Here is a 16,570-nt window from a genome sequence, read left to right on the forward strand (position 1 = left end):
TGATCTTACTGTAGCTTGGGTCACCCTTAGGAGATGCTGATCTTCCTCCAGGACCCCAAGAAGGAGCAGGCAGCAAGAGATACTTCCAGTTGGGCGGACAGCTATGGACAACAGCACCTGGGGATGCACCGATCCCCAGCTAGCTGGCACACAGATGGTCCTGGGAAGGGGGAGAGGGGCAGGCAGGCTTCTTGGCACCAGCAAGTCCTGGTCTCCATCTCCGCCACAGCCTTTCCCAGCAGCTGATGTGAGGCTTGAGACAGGGCTGGCGTTTTGGTCCCTGCCAGGCAGCGGGGAGGCTGGGAAGCTGGCCTGGCTAAATTCGTTTGCTCCTCTGTTTGCTTCTTTATTTATTGTGAGGCTGAACAGGCTTGGCAGTCTTCTGGTATTTCAGCAAAATTAGATATTAATTTTCTCCTAAATGCTCTATAATTTTATTTTATTAAAACTTTTACAAGGAAAGAGAGAGGGCTTTCTTGTACCATCCCAAATGGGTGCCAATAAAATCTTTATACCCTACCGCAGTCTCAGGTACTCCACATTTGCAAAGAAAAATACATTATGCAGAGAAATAATTTTTTTAAAAATATATATTAGAGAAAGGATATAAAACTTTATTGGTGCTGTATTTCCTACCCCTCTACTTCAGAAAGCCAACTTTCTCAAGTATTATATACCGAGCGTATAGTCCTGAAAAGGACGAAAGAGGGAAATAAACCTTTAGGCAAATGTGGGGATTTCTGAGAGCACTTCCAATAATTTTTACTGTGAAAGTAATACCCTGATTTTAAGGTCTGGTGCCTTAGGAACTGAGACAGGTTTAGAGGAGAGCAGCCCTGGCATCTGCCCCTGGTTCGAGGGGCTAGGAAGGAAGCGTCCCTTGGAAGGTGGTGGGCCTTTCCAAAGCACCCACACAAGCAGAGGGGTTTTCCTCCTGCTTTTTAATCACAGAGCTTTTAATATTGCTTAGGACAGACTGTTCCTTTGCCATGGCCTCTTTCAGACCACGGGGAATTTTACACAAAAAGGCTAATCCGCAGCTTGGAGAAACAGGGGTAGCCCTGCTAGAGCCAGACGATCGGTATTGACTGAAACTAGCCAAGAATCTGGTCCAGCTTTCTAGTCTTTATTGGGAAAATTTGTTTACAGCCATATACTGGGCAAAGGAAGCTTGCGCAGTCCTTATACAGCACTTATTCACACAAAGTTTTAATATTTGATAATGTTATTTAATAAAATCTGTTACAAGGTTCTTAAATAACTCTTTATGACCCTTTTATGATTTATGTCATGACACATAACCTCGGGTGTATATATTTTATGTTATTACAGATGTGTAAACTGATATTAATTGTACACATTTTCCCCTGAAGTATAAGAACTTATTTTTTTCTCTTTTTCCCTTGGCTATATAACTAGACATATAATAATTTCTACGGAAGGTAAAACCAGCACATATAGTAAAAAATGGATGAAAAATGTTTGTGCAGCTCTGCCTTTCATTTTAAATGAATATAAATGTTCGTATATGTCATAAATTTAAGCTGCAAGTAAATTACTGCCAAGTTCTGAGCCCATCTCATGTTTGAATCCTAGAGTAAAATAGAAAACATTTGTTGAATCAGTCTGCTGAAAGCAGCAAGGAAATGATGTAATGTTTATGAAATATGCAGTTTTGATACAATCCAATTAGCACTCTCGGTTGCTCTCTAGCAGGCTGGCAGCAGGTTTTCTGGGGGGCGCAGGGCTGTCCCCCACAGCAGCAGGGATGGGTGGCTTTCCTGGGGAGGGTGCCCAAGCAGAGCCCTGCACCCAACAGGTTTTGCCTCACGACACTGCTAATGATACCCAAATACTCTTCAAAATCTTCAGCCTAGGATGTCCCTAGGCCAGGGTAAATGGGTGAGAAACTCCCTGAGCAAATCCGTGTTTCCAAGGTGGCCTTTCAGTCAGAACTGCTAAATCTTCCGTTTTTCTTGAGTAAAACACCCATGAGCAGCTGCTGAGCCCCTGTGAGATAGGGATGGCACAGCATCCCCTTTCTCCAGGGGCTTTTACTCCAGGTTTCTCCAGGTTCTCCAGGTTCCAGGGGTGAACCCAGGAAGGTCACCTGGTGGGGCTGTGCCCAGCAAAATGAGGTCAGGACATGTGATAACATCCCAAAGTGGAACTACAGCAGCGGGAGCTGCACCCCAGCTTTTTGGATCTACAGGGTTTTCCACCCCGCAGTCCATCTCTGCAAATGATAACCCCAGCTGAGGAAGTCACAGCATCAAAAGGAAGGAAAATAAAGCCAGGATACCTTTCTCTTCCAATGCAATTTACAAAACATTTCAGCATCTGGAACAAGGGACATTAGTTTTGATTATTTCCTTATGATATTTATTCAATTTGTTATACTTAAAACTATTATTGTTTTCTATTCTATCTCTCCCTCACTCTGTTCTTCTCTTTCATCCCCATATTTCTGTTCATTTGTCAAGCACAGCTAAAGGAAAAAAAAAATCAGCAGCAGGAAAAAAAAAAATGAAATATGTCATCAATGTGGCCTTTTTTGTTTTATGGCATTAAATGAACTGCCTGCCCAGGCAGAAAAAATAAAGCAAGTATTTGAAGTTTGACATTATAACGACCAAAAGCGAAGCATGAAAGTGAGTCAGTAATCAAATACTTGGGTAGCATATTTACCCAAACCTCTGCTAATGATGGTGTAATGCCGCTGATGGATGCACACACGTGTCTGCCGTGTCATGGGCCGCAAGTTGACATGAAGTTAATCTGAAATCACCTTAAATGTTATATTAAAAGTAGCCATGCTGTGATGGCACAGGGACACGAGCCTCACTTGAAGCTTTATAAACAAGTCAAAGCTGTAACAATCGGCCCGAAGATGCTGGCAGATGTTCCCAGCAGCTGGGCCTGGTGGCCACAAGTCTTGTTTTCCACCCTGCATGAGGACAACTGTGTTGGCCCATCAGCCAAGAGGGCTCCACTCACCCTTCAGCACGCCCGTCCCGAGGAGGGAGCAGCAGGGATCTCTCCCCACCAGGGAGTCTGCGGAAAAGCTCCTCATCATGCTGGGCCGATAATGGATTTTTTGGCTCCCTGGCCAAACTAGGGGGAAAAAAAAAAAAAAAAGCAAAAAAAAAAAAAAAGCACATCTTGAATCCCAGCTTTTGGGAGAAAAATATAAAACCCAAAACATGTCATGTTGGGTCAACCTGAAACATCATCTTTGATTCAAATCCAAAGTACTTTGTTTTGCTTTGCTGAGTTATTTAACTCTTTTGTTCTAACTTTTGTCTTTTAATTTAGGTCAATTTAGAAATAAACAAATGCTGTTTGGAAACAAAAGGCTTAAAGGTTTTCCTTGGGAAATGTCAAATGTTTTAGCAAGTCTAAAGTGAAATGTTTTGACATTTTCAAGAAAAAAAAAAGAAAAAAAAAGAAAAATCCTTGCCTTTTTCTAGCTGAAATCAATAGCTGAATTTGACCTGAAAGTGTGAAGAGTTGTTTTTTTCTTCTAAAACTCCATTTTAAAATTAAATTACTTTCAGTGGCAAAAAGAATCCCTATGCCCAAGTGTAATTCTTTTCTCCTGTTGCAAGGGAAGCCTCCAGAATCCCTGTGTTCTCCTGCTCTGCAAGCTGGATGCGTGCTTCCCTCAGGACCTTACGGATCTTCCTTTTCCAACTAACAGCTATTCAGACATAATAAAAATGCGTCTGTTAATAACCACATGGGAGACAGCTCTTCTTTGTAGAGTAAGGACCTTGGCCGATACATCATCTGCAAATCGCTTCAAATCCCCTCTTGTTCCTCCCATGTGCCCTTGTTAAACCCAGCTCTTGTTAGATGGCCAGCTGTTTTGTCCAGGGAATAGTCGAGGTCGTCTAAGGTCGGTTCTGGTTTTGGTGGTGTTTGCTACTTAAATGCGTTTCTGAAGTTGGTGCTCTCTGCTGTTTCCTCCTCTCTGATGCCTGCACTTATTACAAGTTGGCTGGTTGCTCCATCCTGAGTGAGCAGAGTTTATTTAAGCCGGTTATCCCGCGCCATCCCAGTGGCATGGGCTACAGCTGGGTGTTACAGCACACACTTAATAAATTACCAGCTGGTAAGAAATGTGTTTGGACAATGGGGAGAGACAATAGCCGAGATAAAAAAGAGTAAAAGTCATGCCTGCTTTGAGGAAAGCAAACACAATGCTGCCAGCAGCCACCCCACATGGCTCTGAGCCTGCGTTTTCCGCATCTCCCATGTCTGGTCCAACTAACCCTTTCTCTGGACATCACCACAGCAGGTCAGGCTCAGCGCGTGTGAGAAATTCAGTGTAGGGTTCAGGCCAGTCCCTTTGGCTACACAATTGCAGAAGAAAAGTCCAGCCGGGCCGGCATGGGTGGCCATCAGCCAATCTAGTCCCATGGGACCGCACGTCTCCTCTCCAACCTCACCTGGTCCAACACAGCAAGCTTTGATTTCAGAGCCCCCGGTGGGATTTGTGATGAAAGAGCAATGATTGCAAGTTAACCCTGGCACCATGAAATGCCAGCGCTCTACCTCGCCCCCCTCCCTGGGTGCTGCTGGGGGCGGGGGAGCTCAGGACCTCTTTCAGCTGCATGAGGCTGCTTTGCTCCCCACCCAGGCAGAAGTGCAATTCCTTCTCTTCCGGACACTGGGAAAGTTTACTGTGGAAACTGATACCCCTCCTAAAAGTCCTCCTTCGCCCCGGTGTCACTGCAGGCAGGGCTGGGTCAGAGGATTTACTCTGGGGCTGCCTGGCCTGCTCATTGTCCTCCGGAGCACAAATGAATGGGGTAATTTAACCCCGAGGAGATAAAGACACCCGCGTCTGTACCAACAGTTGTTGCTAGCATTTCCCATGAAGCTGCTGGGTGTTGGTTTAAAGGGTCTTTTAACAAATTATCAGGATATCTGCCTCATTCCAGGTGCTGAGCATCTCCGTGACTCAGCTTCTCTCTGGTCATCAACTAAGAACAGGCAGAAAAGCTTTAATTACCTCTAACACTTGTTACAGCCCGCTGGGAATTTGACGCCAGGCTGGCTGGTGGTGGGGAACGTCTCACACTCCAACACACACAGTCCCTCCAACTAGAGAAATTTTGCTCCTCAGAAAATACCTGCACTCAGGTAGCTTTAAGAAGCATTTCCCCACTTTTCTGGGTATGTGCCAATATTTTCCTTCAAAGTGGGAAGTAAATGGGTAGTAATTGTGCCAGTCTAGGCTAATACTGATAAAGCTTATACGAATCTATAACAAGAATTATGAAAACTATATCTGATTATACCAGTTAATTCAACTAGAAATTGGTTGTTTGCCAATATTTATGGGTGGATTTCTCCCACAGTCAGCTGGGTGTGTTAATCTGGGCCGCCACCAAATTTCCCAGCTGATAAGTGGTTAGCTGGAATTCCATGACTTGTTAGCCGCAGTTATTTGCTGCTTATGCAAAAGATGATCAACAGTATCACATCCTTGCTCATTTACTGCATCTGCCCAATCTTCCTTAGTTGCCATTGCCACCACTCTGGAGCGGAGGAGAACCAGTCACGGATCGATGGGATGGGTGGGTTCACCAGTAGCGGGGGGGGCTTTTGGTCTCACACTGCTGTGGGATAATTGGTTTTGGTGGGCAACATTTGGTTATCTGAAAAAGCTATCACATCCGTACCTGACCCAAGCCCACCTCACACACAGCTGCCCCGTGCACACCGCAGGTTATTCGGGTGTCCCACTGCTGGGGGTCCCATCCCAGCTGCACCCCGCTTTGGGACGGGGGGGTGGGCACAGCCACAGAAGGTCCCTTTGGACCTGCTGTGGGAGGAGCCTCATCTCCTGCAGTTCCTCCTGCCTCCTTGCCCTGCTTCCTGCATCCCCGATTTCAACCCTAATCCCCCCTGGAGCAGGGATCACCCCCTCCACCAGCCATCTGGAATGGATGGAGCCAGTGGCCCGGGTGTCGTGGCCGAGGTGGCCCCAGCATCTGTCAGTGCAAGCCCCCCAGATGCCCAAATTAGCCGGGAGGCAGCTAGTCACAGCTTGAGCAGTTGTGGTGCAGCAGCATTTTTTTGGGGCTTTCGCGATGGCGGCTATTTTTTTTTCCCTAGGATGGGGCTCCGCTGTGTATTTTCCCCAGAAATAATGGTTTCTCCTTTTCTGCCTTAATTGCCATGTCATTTTACATGTGCCTGAGAGAGTCTGGGTGCAACTGGTGGGGTGAAAAGTGCAGGCTGTGACCGCTCTATACAGCCCCTTATCCTAAAGGGCAGCATCACCTATATCTCGTGGCTCTGTGACCGGCCAAAGTACCTGGTAGCAGGCACTGACCTTTGGATATTTCATTTACCTGCAGGCAGAGGATTCAGTGGTTCAGCACTCATCTTCATGAAAGCCTGCAGACCTTAGATCAAAACTGTAATTTCGCCTCACATCAGATTTTCCAGCAGATGAAATGCGTTCTGCTCTGGGAAGCCATCTACCATTGCAAATGTCCAGCATAAAACAGAATATCAGTTTTATTAAGCAGGATGCTAGGCAATTTAATAGCCTGGTTTAATTCAGTAGAATTCATTCATCTTAAGTATTTTTCCATCTTCTACTCAACCTGTTTTATGATTTATCAATTACCTATTTCACATATATTATGGGCTTAACTTTTTCACTCTGTAAATCATATTCCTGGCTGAAGAAATCGGGGTTTTTTCTTCACAATTGAAAAAAAAAAAAAACAAAACAAAACCCAAACTCGTCTCTATATAAGAGGCATGATACTTTCTGTGAAATATTTAAAACATCATTTACAATAGATACAATTCAGCAATGAGTCAGAAGATTTTCAGGATGTTCGTGAGGTTATAGTGACCTTTTGAGGATAAACTGTATTAAGTATTAATCTTTCCTACAAATAAACCTGATTTCCATCAATAGGCAGTTCTTTTTTTTTTTTCCCTTTTGGAAAAAACCTCTCTCCGTAGCATCGCTGGCATCTCAGATGGTTTGAGAGGAGCTGCCCTCCCATTCAAACGCAGAGATGACTTTTCATTGACGACGGGAGGTTTGTGGGTGTCTCCCCCAGAGCCTTATTTTGTAAAGCATTTACTGAAACACTGCCTGAAAAAACAAACACGAAGCTTAAATCCCTCACCCGCATCCCGAGGGGACATCTCCATTCACTCTGGCAGGCGCTGGCCCAGACTCTGGCTGTGCAAAGGCACAGCAATATAATTGCAATAGGCCCTGCAACGGCACTGCCAAAATAAAATTAAAATTAAAATTTTGTAATTCTTTTCTTTTAATCATCCATTGTATCTGATCCTGACCAACTCACAAAGACTTTAAAAAACCAGACCGCTGGATAAAACCCTGGCTTTTCACGGAGGTCAACGGCAGAAACTTCCACAAGCTTAATGAGCTCACGGGCTCTCCCCATGCCTTTTACGACTTTATTTATGTTGTGGTTTAATGAATGATTGTCTAATGCAGATGCGTAAATGACTCTGAATGAGCCCAAGATCCCTGCGGTGGTTGGTGCTGCATGGAAATGTGAAATTAGGCTGTCTCTGTCCCAAAGGCCGGGGCGGATTGAGAAGAAAGATAGGGAAAAAATACAACAACACACCTATGAATTTTAAGCCGGGTGTTAAATTTTGCCATTTTGCAGTGCCTTTCCTCTGGCTCAAACCCATGGCATCAGCAGGTAAAAAGGAATTATTACTTTGCAAAAATACCCCCAAAAAAGCAACAAAGTCATGCAGGAAACCTGCACCAGCATAAAGAAAAGGCTGAAGCCCACCACAAAACCCCTCTACTTGGTGATCACAGCTCCCTTTTATGGTCGGTAGTACTATTGATCCATCAGCATCTAATCAATGGGGATCAATTTAATGAACCGACATGCTAATTAAGTGGGCTTTTATGGATTCAGTCTGGAACATGACCACTGGCAAAAATGGTTTTAATTTGAGGTTTTTAACATGGAAAATAAACCTTTCACAAGAACAGAATCGCCTATTAAAGTTGACGATATTGTGAAAAACGTTCATCTCATCCTCAGAAATGTATGCTCTTTACGTTTTAAGAAGTCTAACAGAAGGCATTATCAAGAGCATTAGAGGGTTTTTCCTCTGCCAGGAATCAGCCGGTTGCAAACATTTTCAAATGGAAACAACTCAAAAATTTCAAAAATGTTTGCAAAAAAGACATTTTCACTTTTCAACCAACTCTGTTATTGATTTTCCAGGCTGAATAAGGAATGCTTGTTGAATTTTATGGAAACTGATAGCGGGACTATATGAAACTGGCCATAAAAGATAACAGATTTTGTTTTAAAGTCAGATAAAAGTTATAGTCCCATGTTATTTGGCATATGAATTTCCTATGATACCAATAAAAATGTTAGTTATAAAGCATTTCCTGAGGAATGGTTGTAACCCCAAATGATCATGGTTATTTGCTGAGGAAAATAGGGTTTATTCTGAACAATAAACCTATGCAGATTTATTAACCTGGGAAACACACAGCCATTTCATGTACCAATCCGGTTCGAGCTGATGGAATTAATAACACTGATATAATGAAAAATATCTTTTACACTCCTAAACCATTGCCTGCATAATGTCACACATAAAAGAGTTTACTTAGCAGCCCTTTAGCTCTATTTTCCCATTCTTCGCAGAAGTCTTCATTCACAATGGATTGGTTCTGTTTAAATGGTGATATTTGCTATGTATCACGTTACCGCGGCGCTATTCCCTGTAGATGAATGAAAGCCGAGCATGAACTAACAAGAAAAAGACTCGAAAGATGAAAATTCGAAACAACCAAAAATACCTCTCATGCTTTCAAGGTGATGGCGAGCGAGCCTGACGAGTGCTCGCGGCACCTTCCCCATCCTCCCCCAGTGCGCTCTGGACCAGCACCCCAGCCCGCCCTCGCCTGAGCCCCCCTGGGATTTCAGCCCCAGGAACTAAATAGTGAGAAGATTAAAGGAAGAGTTAAGCGGGGCTTGTTCTGCAGCTCTCTGAGCTTGCCTGGGAACCCACCCGCTGACTCGGCGGAGGGCTGGGTCGGGGCTGCGATGACTACCCAGAGGCTGAACCCTCCAGATGGTAGTTTACTTAAGCCAATGAAGTTTTTCATGTTTTCATGCAATTTTATCTTTTTTTTTTCTTTTTTTCTTTTTTTTTTTTTTTTTAATGTAGGAATATCTGTCTATTAAACTAAGAGACACTGCAAACAGGCTCACTCGCTCACAGGCTATCAGCTGCTGGTGGGGGGATATTTTTGGAGGGCAAAAGCTGAAGCTAGGGTGAGGACTGACCTTTGGGAAAGAGACAACAGAGGTAAATCCTGAAACTGACAGCTGAATGTAAGGCTTGATTTAACTAGGTACTAAAGCCTGTGCGGAGATAATATTCAGTTAGAAGAATAAGGCATTTTTTTTCCCTAACGTTGCTTCTTCTAATTTTTCTTTGTTTTACCCTGAAACCAGCTACCACTGTTTAATTCACTCCACATTTCCCAAGGTCGAAGACCTCCATCCTGAGCTGCAGCATGCTCCACAAATGTTATTTCTTTCGGAGCGCGGAACAATGAGCGTTTTATCCCACCCTCTGCCTTCGCATCCTCAGGATGGTTGGAAGAGGTGTCAATGGGACAGCAGAGAGCTGTCGGAGAAGGTGGCCTTCATGACCTCCATCCCACCTTCACCTGTGGAGCAGTGAGAATGAGAAAGAGGGGGTGACAGCATTTTGGGGAAGGTCTGGCCGCAGTACTCCTCGTTTTGGGCCAAGGACATACTGATCCAGCTGCAGCAGCATCCCAGAGCTGCAGAGGCTCGGTGCCGGAGCCCCTCTCCACAGCCTCCCCGGGGTCAGAAGATCAGGACAGCCAAGTCCCATCTGTGGGCTCTGCCTTTTCCCACGCAGAGTTTGTTCCCTGGGTAATCTGTCTTTATAGAAAAATTCACCTTAAAACCGCCTCTGAAACCATTACTGGAAAATCAGATGGGAAAATAGTTTGCCTGACTTTGGTACCTCCTTTCAGAAACCATCAGCTCTCTTGATGGCTGTAGTTATAGAGATCAGCGTTTTCTCCATGTGTTTAACTGAGCAGCCTTTAAAGCAGGGGGGCCCCATGTGAAGGCAGAGCACTGATGCTCTCATCACATGGACCTGGCACCTCCGATGCCGCAGGCACCTTTGCAGGCAGAGAAAGCACAGAGAGTCACATAACACCACCCTGCACCCCCCCAAATGTTATAGCCTCACCTGATTTGTGATGCTTGCAAACAGGAGTGAGAGGGTTAACAGAGGAATTTGGATTTTGTACAAATCGGAACATTCTGCTTTTATGAATGTATGTATCTATATATAGAGAGAGGGGTGAACATGCTGGCTAAACTTTGCATTTTTATAAAGCAGAACCTAAGTCTACAGGCCACGTATTAAGCCAAACAGCATGTTTTCAGGTAATTAGTGTTTATAATCAGTTTGTAAAGCTAAAGTGACTCCAGATCACAACACACTCAAGAAAAAAACATGTAGAAAAGATTTTTTTTTTTCTTTGCATATGCATGCAAATGCCAAATTAACATCTGCATACAATATATGCTCTGGTCAGACCCAAAATATTGTTGTGGTTATGGCCAATTCACTTAAAAGCCTATATGTTTAAAACCTCACATTAGTATGGATGAAATGTTTTCTGTTCCTTTAACTTTTTTTAGGGTTGGGGTTTTTTTTAAGTTAAAGTTTCACATTAATGGTACTTATAAACCACAGCTGTTTCACTGTACTATATAACAATAGTGTTTTGTATCTGAGCAAGTTTGGAAATCTTCATGCTTACTCAATTCTTCCAAAACCAAAAGCAACCCCACTTGTTCCTTGAAATGGAAGAGGTATCTGTAGTGTTTGCAAAACAATTAGATTCTTGACAACTTTTCATAAAGATGATGTTTTGTTATTGCTTCGGAGATGAGATGAAATTCAACCTTGGAGTCAGATGAAATTTGACAATTTTGGCTCCAGGACCTTTTTCCGTTCTTTGCCACAGAGAAGGGGAGGATGAGCAGGCTACCTCACTCACACCAGTGGGTCTCCCCAGGGATGGGGGCACAGCCAGTTGGCTCATTATCTATCGATTATAGCACTCGCACATGCTTTCATGGTGAAAATGTGAAGCCTAGGAGCTCAAGCCAGCTGTGCAGCCTCTGGGAAAAGCCCCCAGGTAAAGCTCCTGCAGGTCCCCCCCGAGGACCCTCAGCAGCAGGAGCCAATGCTCTACAAGCCCACGGTGACTAACGGCTTCGCAACGTGAGACTTCTTCCCACGCGGTCATCCTCATGGACATGGTTTACAGATGAGGGCTTGGAAGAGCACTTTGCCCTCCCAGGCTGTTTCCATTACGCCGTGTTTATTCTTCCCCATCCTCTTCTGTCCCCAGCTGGCCGATGGTGTTGCCCAAGCAAGGTCTGGCACAGAGTTACCCTGCAAATGCAGAAACAAACCCCTGGGCAAAGGGAACAACCCAGTGGTAAAATGGCAGATAAAATTCAGCCAAACGCTGGCGAGACCCAGCTTTCATGGGCACACAGGAGGCTGATGTTAGGAGTTCCTTCCCTTTGTGTTCAGACTCGCTGGTTGTCTCCAGGCCATCCAGAACCCAGGTTGGGAAATCCTCACGTACATATTGCTGAACCCCAAGTGCCTTTGCAAGCCCACACAGTCACGGGACTCTTTGCTGCAGACTCTGGGTGTAGAACATGTCCTTGAGAGGCGTGGCTTGTGCTCTGTGACTTTGGAGGTCACTGGTTGACCCCAAAGGTGACCATGGAAAGTGACAGGTAGGCGTGAAGATGCGTGCATGCAGGATACACGCCGCTCTCCTGCCAAAAACAAGGAGAAAATCAAGTTCCTGACAGCATATTTTATTCTCACTTTCAAGCAAATTTTGAAGCAGTTTGCTAAGTGGTGGGTTTTTTTCCAGCACATTTTATTTTCTTCGAGCCTCCATTTTTCCCAGAGAGGTTTTAAAGTGGCTCCATTTGTAATCTGACCCCTCTTTTTGTCATATTTGCGTCATTGGCTCTGGGGACAATGCTAGGATGCTGACAAGCATTTCTAACTTTAAAATACGACTCTTTGGCAACCCAAAGAAGAAAAAAGACAAATACCCTGCTGTCTTCAGAGTGTTTCTGCAGGAAAGGGATGATGGTTTATGGCACAACTCAACTGCAACTAAGATTGTCCAAAGATGCCTGGATCCCACCTTGTTTTATACTGTGCGCCCAGTTATTTTGTCCCATGGGCGAGCCCCTAGGGGCCAGCAGAAACTGCAGACCAAGAAATGTGAGGAGCTGGGGTTGCTGCTTGCGGCTCAGGGAGCTGTGGATCCAAACCCTGCACATCTCCACAAGCCTCCTGTCTTCTTCTGGGGGTCAAGTGGTATCAGAAGAAGGCTATGAAAAATGGTGGTCTTCTCCCGGCAGGTCCCATCCCACAGGGCACAGGTGCAACTGGAGCCCATGGGTTACCCCCCGGTCCTGCTGGACCGTGGCTGGCCCTTGGGTGTTGCACATCCCAGGAGTGTCCCCTGGGCTTTATATAAACAAATGAGGTTTGGCAGGGCCAGCCAAGGCCACTGCAGCGGGACTCAGCTGACCAGATGTCCTTTTTGGCAAAGGCAGGTCTTTCCTGTGGGAAGGGGCACAGAAACAGTGCTGGGTCTGAGCAGAGGCAATTACAGCTCCTAAGAAATAAGCAGGGGCTATTTTAAGGTCACTTCTCAAGGCTTACAAAGCCAACCCTGCCCACCCACCCCTACCACCTCCCCTTTATCATGCAAAGACCTTCTGGCTGTTGCAGCCCCATTTGCCTGAGCAAATAGTCTTGGTGAAGTCTCCTTTTTCACATCTTTCATGAAAACTGATGGCTGAGCCTGACCCAAATTAGCATCACCGAGGACACAGGCAGGCAGAGCTCGGCCACGTAGCCCTGCCTCGGCTTTTAAGGAGAGCAGGCAGGGAACAGCACAGCTCTTAAGGGCATTTAATAGCGATATCTGATGTACAGGGTGGTCCTTCAACCTTCTCCCAAGCTTGACCATGAGGACTGCCCAAGTGGAGCTGCTTTCTGACCTGCCAAAGCTATCCTTGCGCCCAAAGCAGACTTGTCTTGTAGCTCACAGAAGCCACAGAGCCTTGTGTTTATCTTCACCTCAAGGCTATGTGAAATTTTACATGATTAGTAACATTTTCTTGCTCTTTTCTTGCTGGCTTTTACCAACCATGAAGGGAAATCCGTTAGGCCTTTGCCAGAAGCAATCTTTAAAATAAAGTACCTGATGTTAGATTTTGTGCTCATAAGAGATGCATCCTCACTAACTCAGTGGAGCTATATGGATTTCTGTAATCTTGATGTTTTAAAAAAATACTAGTCCTGTGTAGATTTAGAAGTAATCTCTATTAACTCCTCAGTTTTTCAAGAAATTTTTCAAGAGTTTAGGGTTTTACATGCGTGTAAACATCTGCAAGGTTGAAACCAAAAGATGTTTCAGCCAGCCCCCAAATGAAAAACGTAAATATGAAATATTAAAACCAGATCTGCTCCAGAGAAGAACTTTGACATTGCCACAAATCTGAAGAAGAAAGGGAAAACTCTGGCATATAAATTCAGGATGACATCACTTTCTGAGTACCTGATGCCAAAACAGTGCTGACTCTGGGAGAGCTTCACTGAAAGCTTTTGTCATCTTTGCCAGGTTAATATAACTTTTGCAATAAAAAGTACTTTCATATTTATACTGCAGGATGGGGGGCAGAAGGGAGGGGGTACATTTTCCCCAGGGGAAATATTACATTCATATCTGTAGTATCAAATCAAGAAACAGAAGACTTGCCACCTTTGCACAAGTCATTGATCTTCCTTCCCCAACTTGCTCCAAAATCCATCGACACATGATGCTTCTGAAAGGAGACCAAAAACCACAGTGCTCCTTGGTGGCTGAGTAACACTATACTTAGGGTTCAGGAAAGTTTTTTCCTTAAATTTATTGTCACCAGCTTTCTACAAATTATCGAGGGGAACTTTTGTCAAAACTCTGATACTGCTGCCCTCCTTTAGTTCTTCTCCTGCATCAATCAATTTGGGGAGGGGAGGGTCCAAAAAGATAGACTGAAATATAAAATTGTAAACATGATTTTCTGAAAAATGTCTTCTTATCAAGTGCAATCTTTGCAAGTCAATTCCTCAGTCCCGAGGCTGTTCACCTGCAACAGGGCAAGGCAGCCCCAGCTCACCTATGTGAGCACTTCACTGCTGCAACAATGTTTTGGGGCTTGTACGTTGAGGGAATCGTGAAGAAAAGAGCAGTTTGCATCTTCACCCCAGGATCCAGGCAGGAAATCAGGATATCTCAAGTCATCCACGGTGGATAGAGCTTGCATGCATGCACAGTCTGTACGCGGTCCCAGAGAACCTGCAGCAAAGGAAAGAAAACCTACAGAAAGCTTTCAGATCCCATAACCGCAACATTCAGAAAAGGCTAATGCACATGGCAGATCTGCAGCCACGCTCGGCTCAAGCCCAGGCAATTGCTGACCTCCACACGCCACAGACCAGCTCTTGACGCTAGTAGTTGCTTTCCTTCTAAAGCTTCAGGTTATAAATGTCTCTCAGCACCTCCAGGAAATAAAAGCCTGTTCTCTGGCCTCTCGCTGTCGGAGAGGACGTCTCGGATACCAAGAAATCAACATAAATATTGCAGCTGTGCTAGGCGCCGATGTTAGCAGGGGCTTACAGGAGCAGAATTACAACTGCAGAGATTATCGCGGTCACCTTTGGGACTCTCTGGGTAACACATCTGGCTCAGCAATGCACCGCGTCGCTCCGTACAGGGGTTACCTCAGCCGGGCTGCAGGCTCTGGGGATTTCTGCCCCACAGGGAAGAGCAGAGCTCGGTTAGCAGACACCAGGTGAAGGCTCTCCTTGGGGTGACAAGCAGTACCATGGTCATCCCTTTCTTGGGGAAACTCTGGATTTCCTCAAGCTAATGCCAATATTCCCAAAGGGGCTTGGTTTTCACCCCAGAGCTCTCTTCTCTTCTGAGAGCTTGCTCAGGAGCGGTGAGGCGGCTGGATTTTGGCTGCTCCAAGGGGATGAGGTGATAAGGTGTCAGCCAGCGCATTGCTGCCATACAAAGCTCTGGATGAGAACCTCCTGCTGGTGAGACCTTGGGTGGCAGGAACAAGGGTAGCAGGGGACAAACGTGCTGCTTCTTGTCACAGTCCAGGAGCAAAGTCAGAGAGAACTTTGCAGAGTGACATTTAGAGAAATGGCTATAGGGGCTGTAAAGCTTCAAAGCCACCTGAGGTATCTGCCCAAGACAAATCCCCCCATCAATAATGACTGCTTTGGGAATGCTCAAGCAGGGATTCGGGAGTTGGATTGCCTGAAGTGAGGCAAAGATCCTGCTCACGCCGTGAAAGCACTGGCTTTCTGGCAGAGAGCAGCCAGCACAGGCACACAGGAGGTGGGTTTGTAACCAGAGCTGCCAGGGACACAGACAGCCCAAGGAAGAAGGACCCAACAGCGGGGGCCAGGCTTAAGAGGCGTGAGATTTTATGGGCTGTAACCCAGCCTGGGTAACATAAAGCTCATCCCCTACTATCAACATTTTCAGCAATGCTTGTCAGAGGCACGTTTAGGTTTCATCACCTCGCATGTTTGGGTTCTCCCCCTGACAAATGTATTTGCTGTTAATTAAGGCAATTCAAAGGAGGTTGGGTGACTGTCGGGTCAGGGGCATATTGGGATAGACCCTGGTGGGGGAGGCACATCTGCCATAGCCCTGTTACTGCACAAGAAGTGAAAAGCTGATGAGTATAAAGTTCTGGAAGCTGTAAGGCATGGCAGCAGGTCTGTACCTGGGGTCTGGCTGCAATCTATCCAAGCCACAAACCAAAGGCATGGGAGGGGGAACTGCCTGGGAGGAGGATGAAAATCACAGGAACATGGGTTTCTTGGTGGGAGGAAAACTGATTTATTCATTTGGTTCAGGTTGGGAGCGCAGGCTGCCCATGGTGCAATCAATTTAGTGTCCATTTTATCTTATTTAACCTGCTGAGCTCTCACCCTGGAGCTCCCAGACTCTGCCCAGAGACTTACCAGGTCTGGATACTTTCCCAGAAAGTGTTGGCAAAGTAAGAATTGACCATTAGATTGATGGCTTCTAACCTCAGTACCCTCTCAATACACCAATGGCTCTTCTAGAAGACTCATTTGGCTTTGAACTGTTATTGGGCATCTCGGTCTGCAAAGTGAGGAGTTGGCTGGGATTTTCTCCTTTGGCCATGGGCTGTGAGCAGCCAGGAAGGGTTACGGGGAAGGTCTCCACGACAGTCAGCACTGGTGGCAACCTGCTGGTGGGCAAGGCTGTGTCCAGTCCAGTCGCCCACTTAAACCAAGAGAGTTGAGTGCCCAAAAGGCTATTAATTAAGAAGAAACATTGTGAAGTGCCTGAGTGATTTGGGAAGGTTTATAAAGTCACAAA

Source organism: Tyto alba, unplaced genomic scaffold (genome assembly GCF_018691265.1).
Source record: "Tyto alba isolate M040663 unplaced genomic scaffold, T.alba_DEE_v4.0 Super-Scaffold_16, whole genome shotgun sequence".
NCBI classification, from domain to species: Eukaryota; Metazoa; Chordata; class Aves; order Strigiformes; family Tytonidae; genus Tyto; species Tyto alba.